At 45.7% G+C, this 18,543-nt stretch overlaps 1 pseudogene; it reads right to left on the bottom strand.

The window, feature by feature from the left end:
- Positions 1-55: 55 nt before the first annotated feature.
- On the bottom strand, positions 56-2,027 carry LOC117076854 (annotated as a pseudogene).
- Between the last annotated feature and the right edge of the window lie 16,516 nt (positions 2,028-18,543).

Raw genomic sequence — 18,543 nt, forward strand, 5'->3', positions numbered from 1 at the left:
TCCCAAAGTGCTAGGATTACAGGAGTGAGCCACTGTGCCCAGCCTGATTCCTCTCTTTCTTCACCATCAAACTACTCTGTCCTATATGAGAAGAAAGGGGTGGAAGAGTTTTTCCCACTCTTCCACGTGGTCCTGAAAAGTGAAGCATGCACAGCCCCTGTCTCTCTTCTTGACAGAAAAGCCTTGTCTCTTTCTCACTTCCCAAATTTGGCTTGACTCTCATGGTGTAGTCAACTTCTTGAAGTTTGCAGGATAAGATGTCAGGCAGGATGAGGGTTCAAGTACCAAGTCTCTTTTTTCAGTGCCTTCAACTCTTAGCCCTAAATTCCAGAATGTTCTTCCTCCATCCAGCCAGTATCCATCCATTCTACTTGTCTAGATAGTCCCTACCCAAATGTCCTTATAACATTTTGAGGGATGGCTCATTCTTATTTGTCTATAACATCTTGCCTAGAACCATCGGTTTTACAGGCAGTACAGGAAGCACAATGCTGGCATCTGCTCAGCTTCTGGGGAAGCCTCAGGAAACTTTCAATCATGGCAGAAGGAAAAGAGGAAGCAGGCACATCTTATATGGCTGGAGCAGAAGCAAGAGAGCTAAAATAACTTTTATCGCTTTTTTTTTTTAAAACCTCTGAACTTTCTATTAGCCTCCTGCTCCCCAAAGAGTATCCTGCTTCTGCTGGCTTAATGTCTCAGAATTTTGGTGTCGTTGGTCTCCAGACACCACTTTGCCATCCACTATCCAGCAGGTGGTGGTCTTTTGAATGGTTTGCATGGAGCTGCTGCTGTCCAGGGTATCACCAAGATTGAAGTCCTTGCCATCTTCCAGCAGGCCGTGGCAGGTGGTGATCTCAGCCTCCAGCTTGACTTTGATGTTCAGCAGGGCCTTGTACTCCTGGGCCTGGCACTGTCCCTCTGCCCGGGTCTGTGCTAGCTCTGACTCCAGGTGCAGCAGGATCCCATTGAGCTGCTCCATCTGCAGGGCATAGTGGGCCTCCGCCTCCCTCAGGCTGTTCTCTAAGCTGGCCTTCAGATTTCTCATGGAGTCCAGGTTGATCTCCAAGGACTGGACTGTATGTCTCAGCTCTGTGATCGTCATCTCAGCAACTCCAACCTCGGTGGATTGCGTGGTAACCACTGTGGTGCTCTCCTTAATCTACTGAGACCAGTACTTGTCCAGCTCCTCTCGGTTCTTCCAAGCCAGCTTATCATATTGGGCCCAGATGTCTGCCATGATCTTGGCAAGGTCCTGAGATTTGGGGGCATCTACCTCCAAGGTCAACCCAGAGCTGACAGTCTGGATTTGTAGGCCTTTTACTTCCTCTTCATGGTTCTTCTTCATGAAAAGCAGCTCCTCCTTGAGAGCCTCCATCTCTGTCTCCAGCTGCAGCCGAATGACACTGGTGTCATCAATGGCCTTACAGAGCCCCTGGATGTCACTCTCCACAGATTGGTGCATGGCCAGCTCTGTCTCATACTTGACTCTAAAGTCATCAGCAGCAAGATGGGCATTGTCAATCTGCAGAACAATGCGGGCATTGTCCACGGTATTTGTGAAGACCTGAGCCCTCAGGTCCTTGATAGTCTTGAAGTAACGGCTCCAGTCTCTGATCTGGGTCCCTTCTTCTCCAGGTGCTCCCGGATTTTACTCTCCAGCTTCTGGTTCTCAGTCTCCAGGCTCCTCACTCTGTCCAGGTAGAAGGCCAGGTGCTGGTTCAGGCTTTGCATGGGCTCCTTTTCGTTCTGGATGCCTCCCATTCCTGCCAGACCCCCAGCCATCCCTGCGGCCAGGCCCGCTACCCCATGCCGCCCTGGAAGCTGGTGGAGCGGGACACGGAGATTTGGGAACCAGAGCCCCCGACGTCTGCATAGATGCTGTCTGTGCTGCTGACTGGCAGGGGGGCCATAGCTGGGCACCTAGACAGAACCCAGAGACTGGTAGTTAGTGGAGGTGTAGCGAGTGGTGAAGTTCATGCTGTCTGCAGAGGAGAGCAAGAGACAGGACTCAGGCTTTGCTGATGACCTACTTTTTACTAATTATGAAAGCAATGCCTCTACCCTGAGCCAATTTGGACAATACAGGAAAGCATAAGAAAGAAGAAAACTTAAATGAGCTGTAATTCCAATGCTCAGCAATAACTACTACTAGATTTTGGTGTATTTTCTTTCAGTATTTTTTTCTATAACATTATTACAAAGTTTAGATCATATTAAATTTTATAGTTTGTTTTTCTATTTAGATAAGCATTTGCATATCACTAAAAATTACTTAAACACATAATTTTCAAGAGTGCCATGTAATTTCTTGGTATAAATATAATTTGCATAACCTTATATTTTCAAGCATTTGGGCTATATTAATTTCTATAGCATCAAATATGCCATTTTGAATATCTTAGTGCATAAGCTTTTGCTTATATTTCAGATATTCCTCTAGGGGAAAGTGGGATTACTGAGTCAAGATGTAGAAACATTTTAACGCTCTCATTCTTGCCAAACTGTTTCCCAAAAAGAATGTAATTTCTACTTCTGTTAGCAGATAAATTCCCAGGTTGGCTGAGTTATGAAAGAGAAGGAAACTGTAGGCACCTAAAGCAGGGACAGAATGTGGCGATGGAGTAAGGTAAATATTCTAAGCAGAGAGAGTAGTTAGTGGCTTTATCCAGGGGTAACAGAACTTGGTCTAGGTAGCTGAATATAACAGGAGTAGAGAGGACAATTTGGGACAAAAACTCAAGCTGTAGAGCTATGCATAAGCCATATTACAAAGAGTCACATGTATTATGTTAAGAAGTTGAATTCTAGCCTTACTGATAAACTCACCCTTATTCAACTTTATGTCCCACCCCTGCTCCAGCACCCTCAGCATTCATTCCCATATAAATTATCCCAGCTCCTGCCAGTATATATTAACTAGCTCCTTCAGGGTACAGTTATTTTTCTCCCTTAGCCACTTCAGCAGTTCCCCAGCCAGTTACGTTGTGTCTTAACCCTATTTATTGGATTAGTGGCCAGGAGTAGATCCTCAAAGTGGTGGCTATCATCTTCAGAAGCAGAAGCCTATGCATCATCTTCAAGCACAGGAGACTCTACCCTTTTATGAGGAGACATGAGCTCAGCGGGTACAGGGGAATCCGGGAATTCAATATTTTCAAGTGCATCAACCAAGATCTTCCTGTAACATCTCAGCATCTTACTCCTTCCCAATCAGAACCTGATTTTGGTGTAGCATTCCTGCTCAGGCTAAGAACTTAACCTTCTCTACAACTCTATTACCCTCATAAAAATCTGGAACTCTTTTTTCCTCCCCCTCAGCAAGAAATGAAAGTCATTTTTGTATGTTGCAGTAGAGGCCCTCTAGCTTCCACAGTTCACCTTAAATTCATGATTAATCACCTCAGCCTTCCCTTCTCTTTTGCCAAAAAATCAATATTACCCAGAAAGAGCCATTTGATTACACAGTCTTTATAATCACTCCTTCCACAAAACCTCTCAGACTCCTGAAAACAGTATACCAGCAGTGCATTCCCTTCCCGTTTGCTGACTAAAAGATGTTGGCAATTGCACCTGCATAGCACACTAGGAGGCATCAATATTTAAACTATCAAAGACAGTGTCCTTATTGACAGCTGGCTGGCAGATGGGCCAGCACCAAAATATCATCTTATAGTCTGTCTTCCACTAACTCTTAAACTAGGTTTCCTGGGAAGCAGACTCTGAAGCAGTGATTTTCAGAAAGAGAATACAGGGGAATGCTTTTGAGAATGACACCTGTAAGGGAATGAGGGAAGCAAGAATGGCCAGAGTTATTGAACTGTAAATCATTTGTAACAGAGTCTTCAGCAATTCCTACTGGAAGCTCTGAACTGGGCTGGCCCTTCAAAACTGTCCTACATTAAGGCAAGGGAATGGGCTTTGTATCTTTACATCTGCCAGTCATTGGATATGGACTGCCTGTAGAGAGGAGACATAACCTTGATTATGGCAGCTCCCTTTAGCTGAAGTAATGCCCAGAGAGGGACTCACGTGTGAGTCTTCATCAGCCAACACTCCAGCAGCTGGGAGAGTGAATGTTGTGATCCTAAAATGGAGATAGGGGCAGCATCCCACAGCATCCACTACATTCAGTTATCACACCTGGGATATAAGATAGCATAGAACTCTCCAAAGTGGATTTGATGTTGACTTAGCTGAGCTATTGGCTTAGGAGCAGGATTAGTTCCAGCATTTGAGACCATTTTCTGGAAGACAGTCCATCTTAGCTGTGGGTATTGATGGAAAATTAGGCAACTGCACTAGACTGCACAGTGTTAGTCAACCTATTACTTAGATTGGGACTCAAGTGACTTAAGGATAGAGATATGCAAAGAACTTGAAAAGTTTGAATGTCTGTATAATGGGTCTCATTGGACTCATGACTGAACTTCCTTTCCCTCCAGTGCTCTCTCTCTCTCTACAAAATCTAATTTTATTGAAGTTATATTGTAAAATAAATGATCAAAAGCATGAACTCTGGCCAACTTGCCTGAATCCAATGGCTTGACTATGATATAACTGGAAGTTTCTCCTCTCTAAGGCCTTGATTTCCTTGTCTATAGAATAGGACTTACATAATAATAGTGTTATGGTAATGAGATGATATATACTTAACATACAGGACAATGCCTGACACATGATAAGCACCCCATCAATGTCAAATCAGTCTATGCTTTCTCATAGCAGTTAAAAGCAATTCTCTTATTTGATTTGTGACTTAACTAGCAAGGCTTTGTGTGCTGAATGATGCCAGCTTTGCTCTATATCTTGGGGAAAAACTCATTTCCCCTCTTTTCTTGAAGGCTTTTCCTTGAGTTGGCTCTTCCGTGCCTTTGAAGCAGTGTGGTACATGAGCCTGATGTTCAAGTGGGGGCCTGGGTGGAAAGGGGAGGGTGCCGCTGGGCTTGTGTGGGCTCTAGGGATCAGGCCTGCTTCAGAGCAACAGGAGGGTCTTTGGTTTCTGCATACAAGGGCTAGTTTCTGTTTGGACGAACGGAGGCAAGATGGTGCACTTCCGGGTTCTTCATCCCCCCCAACTTTTCCCGCACGTGCGAAAATGCAGCTGGTGACCCGGGAAGGTGCAGACCAACTAGGCATGCGCCAGGTGATGTCAATCCAAAGAGACCAAGATTTACCTGGTCGCACTTGCGGAACGCCCCCTGACAAGCCCGTGCCCCGCCTATTGCCCTCCCACTCCTAGAAAAGCCGCTCCAGAGGGACACCATGCACGGCCTTCCTCAGTCCTCCAATCCTGTCGGGATGTCAGGACTGCAGGAACTCTGTCCGAGAGCCCCACCGGGGGACTCTGTCGGCCTTCTTTGCCAGAGGCCGACAGACCTCTTCCCCACACCTTAGGTGACCAAAATAAACTTGCAGTTTTGCTCCTACACTTGCCTACTCACTGGTTCTTTTGTGCCCACTCTGTTGGTCTTAGAAAAACAAATCAGTTGGTGCCGAAACCCGGGAGGAGACCCCCTCCTCAGGCCTCTAAGGGTTGAGGAACCTCCTCCTGCTCCCACATGCGGCAGATGGACCAGGACCTGAGACCCGCTTCCCTCACTCTCACGGCCTCTCTGGGGTAACTGCCCTTGTCTCCTCTTTACCTCCCTCGGCCAGAAATCCTGCGCAGGTCCGAGGCCCACTTTTGAGCCACCAAGTGGCTCGGGAGACCCGTTCAGGACGGAGATGTCCGCCTGAAGGTAATCTCCACTTTGGCTCCATGAGCCTCCAGTCTGTCTCTGCTGGTTCCAAAGGACGCTTTGAAGCCAGGCAGAGATCCACTTCCACTTCCATTGTGTCCATTGTGTAAGTAAAGAGGAAACAAACGGGAAACCCCCAGTCCAAATTTCCAAAGAGCACCGGCCTCTCTGGGGTAACTGCCCTTGTCTCCTCTTTACCTCCCTCGGCCAGAAATCCTGCGCAGGTCCGAGGCCCACTTTTGAGCCACCAAGTGGCTCGGGAGACCCGTTCAGGACGGAGATGTCCGCCTGAAGGTAATCTCCACTTTGGCTCCATGAGCCTCCAGTCTGTCTCTGCTGGTTCCAAAGGACGCTTTGAAGCCAGGCAGAGATCCACTTCCACTTCCATTGTGTCCATTGTGTAAGTAAAGAGGAAACAAACGGGAAACCCCCAGTCCAAATTTCCAAAGAGCACCGGCCTCTCTGGGGTAAGTGCCCTTGTCTCCTCTTTACCTCCCTCGGCCAAAAATCCTGTGCAGGTCCGAGGCCCACTTTTGAGCCACCAAGTGGCTCGGGAGACCCATTCAGGACGGAGATATCCGCCTGAAGGTAATCTCCACTTTGGCTCCATGAGCCTCCAGTCTGTCTCTGCTGGTTCCAAAGGACGCTTTGAAGCCAGGCAGAGATCCACTTCCATTTCCATTGTGTCCATTGTGTAAGTAAAGAGGAAACAAACGGGAAACCCCCCAGTCCAAATTTCCAAAGAGCACCCCCTTAGGGTGCCTCCTAGCCAATTTAAAAACCTTACAGGTCGAACAAGACCTTAGGAGGAAGCGGTTAATTTTCCTTTCCACTGTGGCGTGATCGACCTCAGCAATTTCTGCCAGTGGCTAGGCAAGTGGTCTGAAATTAATTACATACAAGGCTTTTGGGCCTTATGCTCTCGTCCCAACCTTCCCTATACTCCTCCTTCTCTCCCCGCTCTCTCCACCCCCTCCCTTCCTGCCCAGACTCCTCCTCCTCCCCTCATCCAGATTCCTCCTTCCTCTTCCTTACCTACTAGTAATCCACTCAGTCCCGTGCCTCCTTCAGGGCCCCCAACTGGCTGTCTTGAGTCTCCTGTCTCTGCACACACCCGCTCTAAGTGCCCTGCTGATGCCTCCACTCCTGCCCCACACCCTCCTACAGTGTTAGCGCCTTTGCGAGAGGTGGCTGGGGCGGAGGGGGTAGTCAGAGTACATGTCCCTTTTTCATTGGCCGATCTTTCCAAAATTGAGAAGCGTTTAGGGGATTTCTCAGCTAATCCCACCATCTACATAAAGGAATTTAGATACCTTTGTCAGGCCTATGACTTAACTTGGCATGACCTCCAGGTTATCCTAACCTCTACCCTGAACCCTGAGGAGCAAGAGCGCATCCTAGCGGCCGCCAGGCAGCACGCCAACCAACTACATTTAACTGACGCCGCCATCCCACTAAGGGAGCAAGCAGTCCCCTCAGCAGACCCAGACTGGAACTACCAAGCAAACCAGCCTGGGTGCCGTAGGCGAGACATAATGGTTCAGTGTTTGTTGGCTGGTATGCAAGCAGCCTCAAACAAAACTGTAAATTTTAACAAATTAAAAGAAATTATTCAAAATCCAGAAGAAAATCCAGCCGCATTCTTAAATAGGCTGACTGAGGTTCTAACCCAATATACCCGGTTAGATCCGGCCTCCCCCACAGGGGCCACCATTTTGGCATCTTATTTCGTTTCTCAATCAGCTCCTGACATTCGTAAAAAACTTCAAAAGGTAGAGGATGGTCCTCAGGCACCAATACAAGACCTGGTTAAATTAGCCTTTAAGGTCTATAACTCCAGAGAGGAGACGGCTGAGGCAGTGCGACAGGCACGCCTCAAACAGAAGGCCCACTCCTAGCAGTGGCTTTACAGCCCAGTTGTAACCCCAGACCAGAGAGCACACACCCCACAGACTCCAAGGCCAAGAAAGGAGCCTGCTATAAGTGCGGCAAGGCAGGACACTATGCCAACAGGTGTCCGCAGGGTCCCCGAGTCCCAACGCAGCCTTGCTATAAGTGCAAGGCATCAGGACATTGGGCCAGTGAATGTCCTAACCCTCGTCCCCCAGCAGCCCCCTGCCCTGCTTGCCAGCAGGGAGGACACTGGAAATCTGATTGCCCCACCCTGAGAACAGGTGCTGCGTCTCCACGTGACCCCCTTTCCCAGGATCCTGGGAGCTCCTTCCAGCTCCTACATCTAGATGACAACTACAACTGAAGGTGCCGAGACTCGGGGACCCCCATCACCCTCGCCGAGCTGCGGGTAACTCTCCTGGTAGCGGGTAAGACAATTAATTTTTTAATAGATAGTGGGGCTACCTATTCTGTTTTGCCGTCCTTCTCTGGACCTAGCCTTCCATCCAATATCTCTGTAGTAGGAGTAGACGGAAAGTCATCCACCCCATGAAAAACTCCACTCCTTAATTGCTGCCTGGCCAACAACTGCTTTGCGCACTCGTTCCTCATTATACCCTCATGCCCTACCCCCTTACTAGGCCGAGACATCCTGAGCACCTTAAAGGCCTCCATATACATTCCCACCAACCCATCCACTCCCCTTCAACCCCCTCATGACCTGTTGCTCATGCTTTGTGCAAGCGCACACGCTCCTCCTATGTCACCCCCACCCCCCATCTTCCCTATTTCTGTACACCCTCAAGTGTGGGACACTTCCACCCCGGTCATAGCTGCCCACCACCCACCAGTTCTCGTCAAGCTCAAAGATCCCACTCGTTTCCCAAACCGCCCCCAATTCTCTCTCTCTCCGACACATCTACAAGGTTTAAAGCCAATTATCATGCGACTACTTAGCCAACATATTCTTGTCCGCACACATTCCCCCTGTAACACTCCAATACTTCCAGTTAAAAAGGCAGATGGAACGTATAGGTTAGTACAGGATCTTCGGCTAGTCAATGAAGCCACCCGTCCCACGCACCCTGTAGTTCCCAACCCTTACACCCTTCTGTCCCATATCCCCACCAATTCTACTTATTTTACTGTGCTAGACCTTAAGGATGCTTTCTTTACCATACCCCTACACAGACTGCCAGTTCCTTTTTGCTTTCACATGGGAGGACCCAGACACACATACCTCCACTCAACTGACGTGGACAGTCCTCCCACAAGGGTTCCGGGACAGCCTCCATTTCTTTGGTCAGGCCTTAGCAAAAGACCTTGCCTCCTGCCCTCTCACTAATAGCAAAGTTCTGCAGTATGTAGATGATCTCCTAATCTGTAGCCCTACCAAACAAGACTCTCTTCTAGACACTGCAACTCTCCTCAACCATTTAGGCTCATTAGGTTATAGAGTATCTAAACACAAGGCCCAAATTTCTTGCCAAACCGTCATATACTTAGGAATTGAAATCACCCCAACAACCCAGTCACTAACTACCGACTGCATGGCCCTAATACGTAACCTTCTTCCCCCTCAAGATGCAAAAGAAATTCAATCCTTCCTAGGTCTAATAGGTTTCTTCAGACATTGGATCCCCAATTTTGGAATCCTAGCCAAACCTTTATACGCCACAGTTAAAGAAACCCCACATGGGCCTTTGTCCAACCCCAAGTTAATCTCGACTCATTTCACCCGCTTAAAAGCTTGCCTTCTCTCACAACCCACTCTCTCACTGCCTGATTTCCAGTGTCCCTTCCAACTCTTTACAGATGAAAGGCAGAACGTGGCAGTTGGTCTCTTAGCCCAGCCTGTCGGTAACACCCACCGTCCTGTGGCCTATGTATCCAAACAGCTAGACCCAACTGTACAAGGCTGTCAACCCTGTCTGCATGCATTAGCAGCAGCAGCCTGCCTGACCCAAGAAGCAAAAAAGCTCATTAGAGGCAGTAATCTAACAGTCCTCTCCACACACCGTCTTCAGGATCTCATCGCTCATAAAAGTATTAGCCACTTAACTCCATCCCGGCTCCAACTTTTCCATCTCTTATTCATAGAAGACCCCACTGTTACTTTAGAAGTTTGCTCCTCTCTAAATCCAGCCACTTTACTGCCAGACTCTCTTAAACCACCCCATACTAAACATTCTTATCCTGAGGTTCTGGAGGCTCAACCCCCCAGCCACCTACACTTGCATGACCAGCCCCTTCAGAATGCACAACTAACCCTATTTGTGGATGGCAGCTCCTTTATCAACCCTCAAGGAAACAGACAGGCAGGATATGCAGTAGTTACCTCTTCCACAGTTTTAGAGGCAAAACCCCTACCACAAGGGACCACATCACAGCAGGCAGAACTCACTGCACTAACCAAGGCACTCCTACTATCAAAAGGAAAAACAGTAAACATATACACAGATTCTTATATGCTTTTCTAATCGCACACACCCATTCAGTCATCTGGAAAGAGAGAGGTTTTTAACCACCGGCGGTACCCCTATTATTAACAAAAACCAAATACTCAAACTACTAGATGCACTGTCGGCACCTTCCAAGGTAGCCATTATACATTGTAAAGGGCACCAAACTTCATCTAACCCGGTAGCAGCTGGCAACAATTTCGCTGACGTCACTGCCAAGTCAGCCGCCGGATTTTCTACCCCTAAGCCTCCTTCTGCCTGTTTTCTCTTCCCCCAGTATGCCCCTAATTACACTCAGGAAGAAAAGGCTAAGCTATTACAAAATCCAACAGCCAAACTAACTACAGGTGACTGGCTATATATTGATAACAAACTAGTTATTCCTGAAACACAACTCCATACCATTCTAACAGACATACATAATTCTTTACATATAGGACCCAAAGCCTTATATGATTTCCTAAATCCCCTCCTCCACTGTCCAACACTACAAAAACACTTACTTACAATCAACCAGCAGTGCTCTACCTGCCTAAAGGCAAATCCTCAAGGCGCATTGCGTAATCCCCATCCCAGCCATCAACTCAGAGGACACCAACCAGGTGAAGATTGGCAAATTGATTTCACACATATGCCAAGACATAAAAAATTCACATACCTCTTAACCCTTGTGGACACCTTTTCAGGGTGGATCGAGGCCTATCCTACCACAGGAGAAACCGCTAACATTGTTGCCTCCATACTCACTGAACATATTATTCCTAGGTTTGGCCTCCCGGTCACTCTTCAATCCGACAATGGTCTAGCATTCATCTCTAAGGTAGTCCAACAGGTGGCAGCCCTCCTACACATCACCTGGAAACTCCACATCCCTTATAGGCCTCAGTCTTCTGGTAAGGTAGAAAAAGCTAATGGACTCATCAAACAGCAGCTCACCAAACTCTCAATCTAAACCCGGCAGTCGTGGGTAACTCTCCTTCCCTTAGCCCTGACCCGGCTGCGGGCAGCACCTCGAAGCCCAACAGGCCTCAGTCCGTTCGAATTAGTCTACGGACGGCCCCTAACCCTCCAACAAATACCTTCCCTGCCAGTCCCTTTGGCGAACTACCTCCCATATCTCACTCTTCTTGGACAACTCCTAAGACAACACGCTGAGTTAGCACACCCTCCTCCAATAGACGCCTACAACCCACATCTCTCCCTCAGTCCCGGAGACCAAGTATACATAAAAGATATCCAAGCCAAAGACTTACAGCCCAGGTGGAAAGGCCCATACATTGTCCTTCTGTCTACACATACAGCAGCAAAACTCCTGGGACACACGCATTGGATTCATATTTCCCAGCTAAAAAGGGCCCCCACCAAGAACAATCAGTGGACATCAGTTCAACTTTCCCCCACTCGCCTCAACCTTACAAAACTTTCTTAACTAGTTCATGCTCCCTGACCCCTGGCGCTTAGCTCGCTTTCTCACCATCCTCTACATAAACCTATCAGACTTTCAATACATAACCCCAGACCCATATCTACCTCCAGACAATAGTCCAGAGCAGTGGTTCTCCCGTCTCCTAACCTTCATCGAACATCTCCAGTGGCAAGGGACACTCTGTGACTACACTGAAAATGAAGCCTCATTTTATACTTATATTGCTGTTTCACTCATACACTCAGACCTTTGCTAGTCCGCCTACTGTATGGCAATTTTTTTTCTTTTCATCACTGAAACTTGGCCACAGGACAGCCGAACACACTCAATAGTACATAGTTCTGCCAGTTGTCTTCCTTAAGGCTATCAAACTTCTCTCCGCACAATAGAGACCCCCTTCTCATAGCTCACACTTATCCGCCAAAGGCTAAACTTAACCTACACTGTGCATATAACCAATCTCTCCCACTGCTTCCTCTGTGAGGCTTTAGAAGGCCCCCGCCTAGTGGCAGCCCCCTGCCCATGGCCTTCAACACAACTGGTCAAACATCCCACAATTCACTCACACTCCAGGCGCCACTATACCAAAATCCAAATAGCCCAATCCTTCCTTTCCGTTATTCAACTCCAAATTCATCCTGAGGTAATCATACTCAGGCACCCAATGGAGGCCAAACAGCCCCCATTGGAGGCTATTTCTGGTGCAACTGGTCTCTCTCTAAAACTCTTAACCATACAGCCATTAACTGATCCCTCTATGTCCCCGTGTCCTTGGTCCCCAGTCTAACTTTATACAGCCAGGCAGAAGTAGCAGAGCTTTTCCAGCAACTTTCTATGCCACTACGCCACTTCCGTCAAAAACGGGCTGTTTTCCTCCCTCTAGTTATTGGAATCAGCTGAAAGCCTGGCCTCCCTGCAGCGCCGAACTACCTCAATAGCCCAAGTAGCTGCCCAAAACAGGCGAGCCCTAGGCTTGTTTACAGCTGAAAAAGGAGGCACTTGTCTCTTCCTTGGAGAAGAGTGCTGCTATTATGTTAGCAAGTCAGGCCTAGTAGACACTAACATTCAAACCCTCAATAAAATAAAAAACTGAGATACAAAACCTTAACACCCCAACCTTGCCGGGACCTTCCTTCTGGGTTTTGCCCATATTCCAACAAATGCTTCCATACCTCGTTCCTATGCTAACACTGTGCCTTATTTTATTCCTCATCCGTACGTCCAAATACCAACCATAGGCCCCGACCTTAACAGTGCCCCTTAACAGCAGGAAGTAGCCAGACAGACCACGGTGCCCCTTTATCACTATTATCAATAAAAGGTTGGACTGTTTGGACGAACGGAGGCAAGATGGTGCACTTCTGGGTTCTTCATCACCCCCCCAACTTTTCCCGCGCACGCGAAAATGCAGCTGGCAACCCGGGAAGGTGCAGACCAACTAGGCATGCGCCAGGTGATGTCAATCCGAAGAGACCAAGATTTACCTGGTCGCACCTGCAGAACGCCCCCTGACATGCCCGTGCCCCGCCTATTGCCCTCCCACTCCTAGAAAAGCCGCTCCGGAGGGACGCCACACGCCGCCTTCCTCAGTCCTCCACTCCTGTCTGGATGTCAGGACTGCAGGAACTCCCTCCGAGAGCCCCACAGGGGACTCTGTCGGCCTTCTTTGCCGGAGGCCGACAGACCTCTTCCCCACACCTTAGGTGACCAAAATAAACTTGCAGTTTTGCTCCTACACTTGCCTACTCGCTGGTTCTTTTGTGCCCGCTCTGGTGGTCTTAGAAAAACAAATCAGTTTCCACATTAGGTTTTGTGGCCAAAAACTCCTGGTCTTGTCTTGCTCTCACAAAGATCTTGAATGGAATATGTGGCTATGACAGAACTGATTTGAGAATTTTAAGGTCCTGGGCATCTTTCTTTGTCTCTTGTTCCCAAGGATCTGACCAGTAGCCATTGTCCTGGCTTGTTCATGCTGTTTTCTTCACCTGGAATGCCCTTCCTACTCCTCTCCACCTACCAAAATGTTTCTAGGTCAGGTTCTGATACGTGGCCCTAGTCAAAATCAACCCTTCCCTCCTTCATGTTCTCAGAGTCCTTTCTGCCCCATATTATGCACTGGAAACACTTCATGTGCTAGCCCAATGACATTCATATTTGTTTTCATCCCCAGTACTTAACACAACGCTTGACATCTAACTAGTGAAAGTTGAAGAACTGTGCAACTATAGGGGTACAATTTTTCCCCCAATATTTGGGCTGAAATATGTATCTGTCCTTCTCTCACCCTCAGGTTGTGACCTCCTTGATGCCAGGATCAGGTTCTGTTCATCTTTATGTCCACTGGAGAGTTTACTTAGCACAGGGCTGTCACATCACAGGTTCTCAACAGATGTGTGCTAAATTCTATGAATCAATGTGAATATTTGTATGCTGTCATTATCTATGGGTTGGGCTGTCTGGGAGAGCTCTGGGTTAAATTCACAAGCTGTTTCCACATACGAATGATCTAAGTTATACATGCTTATTTTAAAATTAGAAGTCACTCTTTTCTACCAAAAAAAATTCTTATCAAAACTTATATTCTTTCTGGTTCACTGTGAAGCAGGAAGTAGTCTCTGGGACTGCAACCCTGGAGTCTCTGAGCGTATAACTCTTTGAGATCTTTTTTCTTTCAGAAAGAAAAAGTTAAGCACTAATAAGTAATAATAACTGGCTCTCAATAAAACAAAATAGATCAGAGTCACTGACATTTCAGAGATCCACCCAGACTCAGAGTTTCCGTGACATTTCATTATTATCTGGAGTAGGGATTTGGGGTTGAGAGCAAAGCGGATCTACTTGATATAAGAGCAGAGGCATAACAGGAGCTGGAGTGTAATGTAAGCAGCTCTGGAATGGGTGGGGGGTGTATTGAAGAGACAGCAGTGACCTGGAGGACTCACCTCCCCTTTATTCTAGTAAGGACTTTTCAACTGGCTGTAGGTAAAAAGTTGGGACCAAAATTAAAAGGAACTGAAGGATCTCACTGGCAACAGGCTTGAGATTCTGCAGAGTAGAGAGAATAGCTCATTTATTTTACAGATATGTATTGAGCACCTATTCTGTGCCGGCATGGTATTTGGTGCTGGTGCTGAAGACAGATAATAAACATGATTTTCTTTAAGTAAAATTATCAAGAAAATAAAAACACATATCTACCCCAAAACTTGTACATTCATGTCCACAGCAGAGTTATTTATAATAGCCAAAAAGTGGAAAGAATTTAAATGTCAATCAACTGATAAACAGATAAATAAAATGTGGTATAACCATACAGTAGAATACTATTTGGCATTTAAAAAGGAATAAAGTACTGCTGATACATACTACAACATGGATGAACCTTGAAAGCATGCTAAATGACAGAAGGTGAGATCACAAAAACCCATATAACATATGATTCCATTTATATAAAATGTCCAGAATAGGCAAATCAATAGAGACAGAAAGTACATTAGTGGTTGCCTAGGGCTGGGGGTGGGGGGGTGCCAGGGAAGAGGGGCAGAGTTTGAAAAGAAATGGGAGCTGACTGCTAATGGGCCCAGGATTTCTTTCTAGGGTGACGAGAATGTACTATAATTGATTGTGATGATGACTTCCCAACTCTGAGAACTGAAACCATTGAATTGTATGCTTAAATGGGTGAACCATGTGGTATGTGAATTATATCTCAATTTTTAGAAGTAAAATTTATGGTACATTATATGATAGGTGCTATGGAGAATGATAAAAATATGGAGATGGATAGGGCAGAGCAGGGATGAGGAAATTTTGGAGAGTAGTCCCGGGATATAATTTTTGTACTGAGCACAGAGGGAAGATCTCACCCATAAGATGACATTTGAGTAAAGATCTGAAGGAGGTCAAAAGGAAATCTTGGACTTTGACAGCTGCAAAATAAGGAAAGTTTTTTCCATCACAAAGTCATTCCCAGGATACAGTTCAGATATAGAGAACACAGGTAAGTTAGTAGTAACACAGTTTTAGGAAGTCTTTAATACTAACACATTATTTTCATATTTCCCTATGTAAGAATTTAAATAAGGCTCGCATCAGTCAGAAAACACTAAATGAGTACACTGGGGATTTAGGTATTTTGGAAATTTTGTGTGGTGGAGATTTGGTTTATATTATTTTGGAAGTGCACACCGGAATGCTGTGAAAGGTAGTTGTATTTCTTTTTCCTTTTGCTTTCCTCAATTGAAAAAATAAGTATTAACGAAATCCTTCATTCGGGGATTTATTCACAAATAATTTTTCCCTCTTAGAACACGAATTTTTTTCCTCCTCAACTCTTTGACATTAACTTTGTAAATCACAAGAAAAAACCCTAAAAACAAACAAACAAACAAAACACTTTGTAAACAAATACTCTGAATGGCAGTAAGAAACACAGTTCTTTGAAGCCTGTACCTCCTTATTTTGACCAGAGGAGAGCACTAGAGAGCTTTCGGGCTATTGAAGGGCCCCCCAATCCCAAAGGGCTGGGTGGAGCCTGAAGCATTCCTTCAACCAGGCGTAGCTTAAGTCCTGACTCAGAAGACAACAGCACAGCATTTTGCCAAAGGGCAAGCTCAGACACATTTCCGTAACATATAACACTTCTTTCACCTCAGGTGTGAATTTCTGCTAAATCTTCAACATTTCATAGTGTGTACTAACCCGCTGGTACTTGTTTTGTGTTCTGCTTTTGTTTTCAGCTCTTTGGGAGGTAAACAATGATTTTAATTTCATTTTACATATACCACACAGAAAAGAAAGAATCACCATATATGTTTAAGGGCATATGAACTCCACTAAGGAGACGCAGTAATGGGTATGGACAAGACACAACGTAAAACTTCCAACTAAAGCTACCCTGGTGGAAAGCCAATGGCCCAAACTTGTCTTAACTATCAGAAGTCTTAGGTTTCAATTTTGATAGGAAAAGACACGAAGAATATCAGCTAATTAGCCTACAATTTGAAAAGTGTATAAATATCTCATAATGGAGCAGACATTAAAATACATGATAACTGGGATATCAAGGGCAGAAGACAACAGACACTCTCAACCACTGTTGATGGAAATAGAAACAGTTAAAATCTTATCGGAAGGCATTTTGGTAAAAAAAAAAAAAAAAAAACTTTCAAAATTTTAAGTGTGCATAACTTCAACCCAGCAATTCCATCTCTAGATATAAATTCCCCAGACATGCTGCACATGCACACAAAATTTTATTTATAATAGTTTTCATAATAATGATAATAACATTTAGCACTTACTATGGGCTATGTGCCATTCAAGAACTTTATATACGTTGACTAATTTATCTCTAAAAACATCCTGGCGGTCCCCATTTTATTGACAAGGAAGCTGAGGCAGGGACAGGTTAAGTAACAGCTGTGGAGAGGTGGAGCCAGGATTCGAATGCAGGGAGTCTGATCCCAACACCCCTGCTCTTAATCACTATGCTATGCAATACAAGGATATTTATTGTAGCATTGTTTATAGTGGTGTAAAACTGGAAACAACCCATGTCTAGCACTAGTGGAATCGTTAAATAACCAATGATATATTCGTATTGTCAGAATGAAGTCAATCTAGGGGCCCTGACTCGGAAAAGGCCCCAAAGGCATATTGTAGAGAAGGGGAGGGAGAGAAGCAATTCTCAGAATAATACATATCATATGATTCCGTTTGTGTTTCTTTTCAGTTACACATTTGTATTTGGACATATATTCAAGCATAGAAAAAGGATGGAAGAACATACAGACACCAAACTGTACCAGTTGTAGTCTTTGAGGAGAGTGGTATTGGGAAGCGGGTGGTTGTAAAAGAGGAATTTCAATTTCATATTTTACCGTATGTAATTCTGTATTACTTAAAAGTTTTAAAATAAAATATATTTACATACTACTTCTGCATCTTTTAAAAAACAGGAGCACTCTTTCAAAGACTGAAAAAGGACACACTTGGGCTGGGTGCGGTGGCTCACGCCCGTAGTCCCAGCACTTTGGGAGGCCTAGGTGGGCGGATCGCTTGAGCTCAAGAGTTCGAGACCAGCCTGGGCAACATGGTGAAACTCCGTCTCTACAAATACAAAAAAAATTAGCCAGGTGTGGCAGTGAGCGCCTGTAGTCCCAGCTGCTCGGGAGGCTGAAGTGGGAGGATAGTTTGAGCCCTGGAGGTCAAGGCAGCAGTGAGCCATGACTGTACCACTGCACTCCAGCCTGGGTGACAGAGTGAGACCCTGTCTCAAATAAAATACAATACAATAAAATAAAGACATAGTGTAAACATCAAAGGGAATCTTAGCAAACAGTTCAGTCAACTCCTTCATAGTAGTAATGAAGATACTGCAGTGTTAGGAAGTAAAATGGAGCCTGTATTGTTACACCTATAACAGCTGCTCTTGCCTCACTCCTGCCCCAGAGCTCTTTCTGTGTTACTACTTTGCCTTCCAGGCTGGAGAAACCTCTAAAAATGAGTTATGCACTATCTTAATGTGATTTGACAGCTACATGTTATTTCATAGATTCATAGTTATGTGGCCTTTTAAAACATTTTAGAGGAACATACGTCACTCATTCATTTAACAAATATTTATTAAATAAAATAATTAGCCCGTCATGGTGGCTCATGCCTGTAATCCCAGCACTTTGGGAGGCCGAGAAGGGTGGATCACAAGGTCAGGAGATGGAGACCATCCTGTGAATGGCAAAACCTTGTCTCTACTAAAAAAAATACAAAAAATTAGCCAGGCATGGTGGCGGCGCCTATAGTCCCAGCTACCCAGGAGGCTGAGGCAGGAGAATGGCATGAAACCAGGAGGCAGAGCTTGCAGTGAGCCGAGATTGCACCACTGCACAGTCTGGGTGACAGAGCTAGACTCCGTCTCAAAAAATAAAAAATAAAAATAAATAAATAAAAAATAAAATAATTAGATATTACTAATCAGGTGCTAATTGTTATATGCCAGGTACTGTGCTAGGCCCTGGAAATA

This window comes from Trachypithecus francoisi, unplaced genomic scaffold, assembly GCF_009764315.1.
Source record: "Trachypithecus francoisi isolate TF-2019V2 unplaced genomic scaffold, Tfra_2.0 Lachesis_group5, whole genome shotgun sequence".
In the NCBI taxonomy this organism is placed as follows: domain Eukaryota; kingdom Metazoa; phylum Chordata; class Mammalia; order Primates; family Cercopithecidae; genus Trachypithecus; species Trachypithecus francoisi.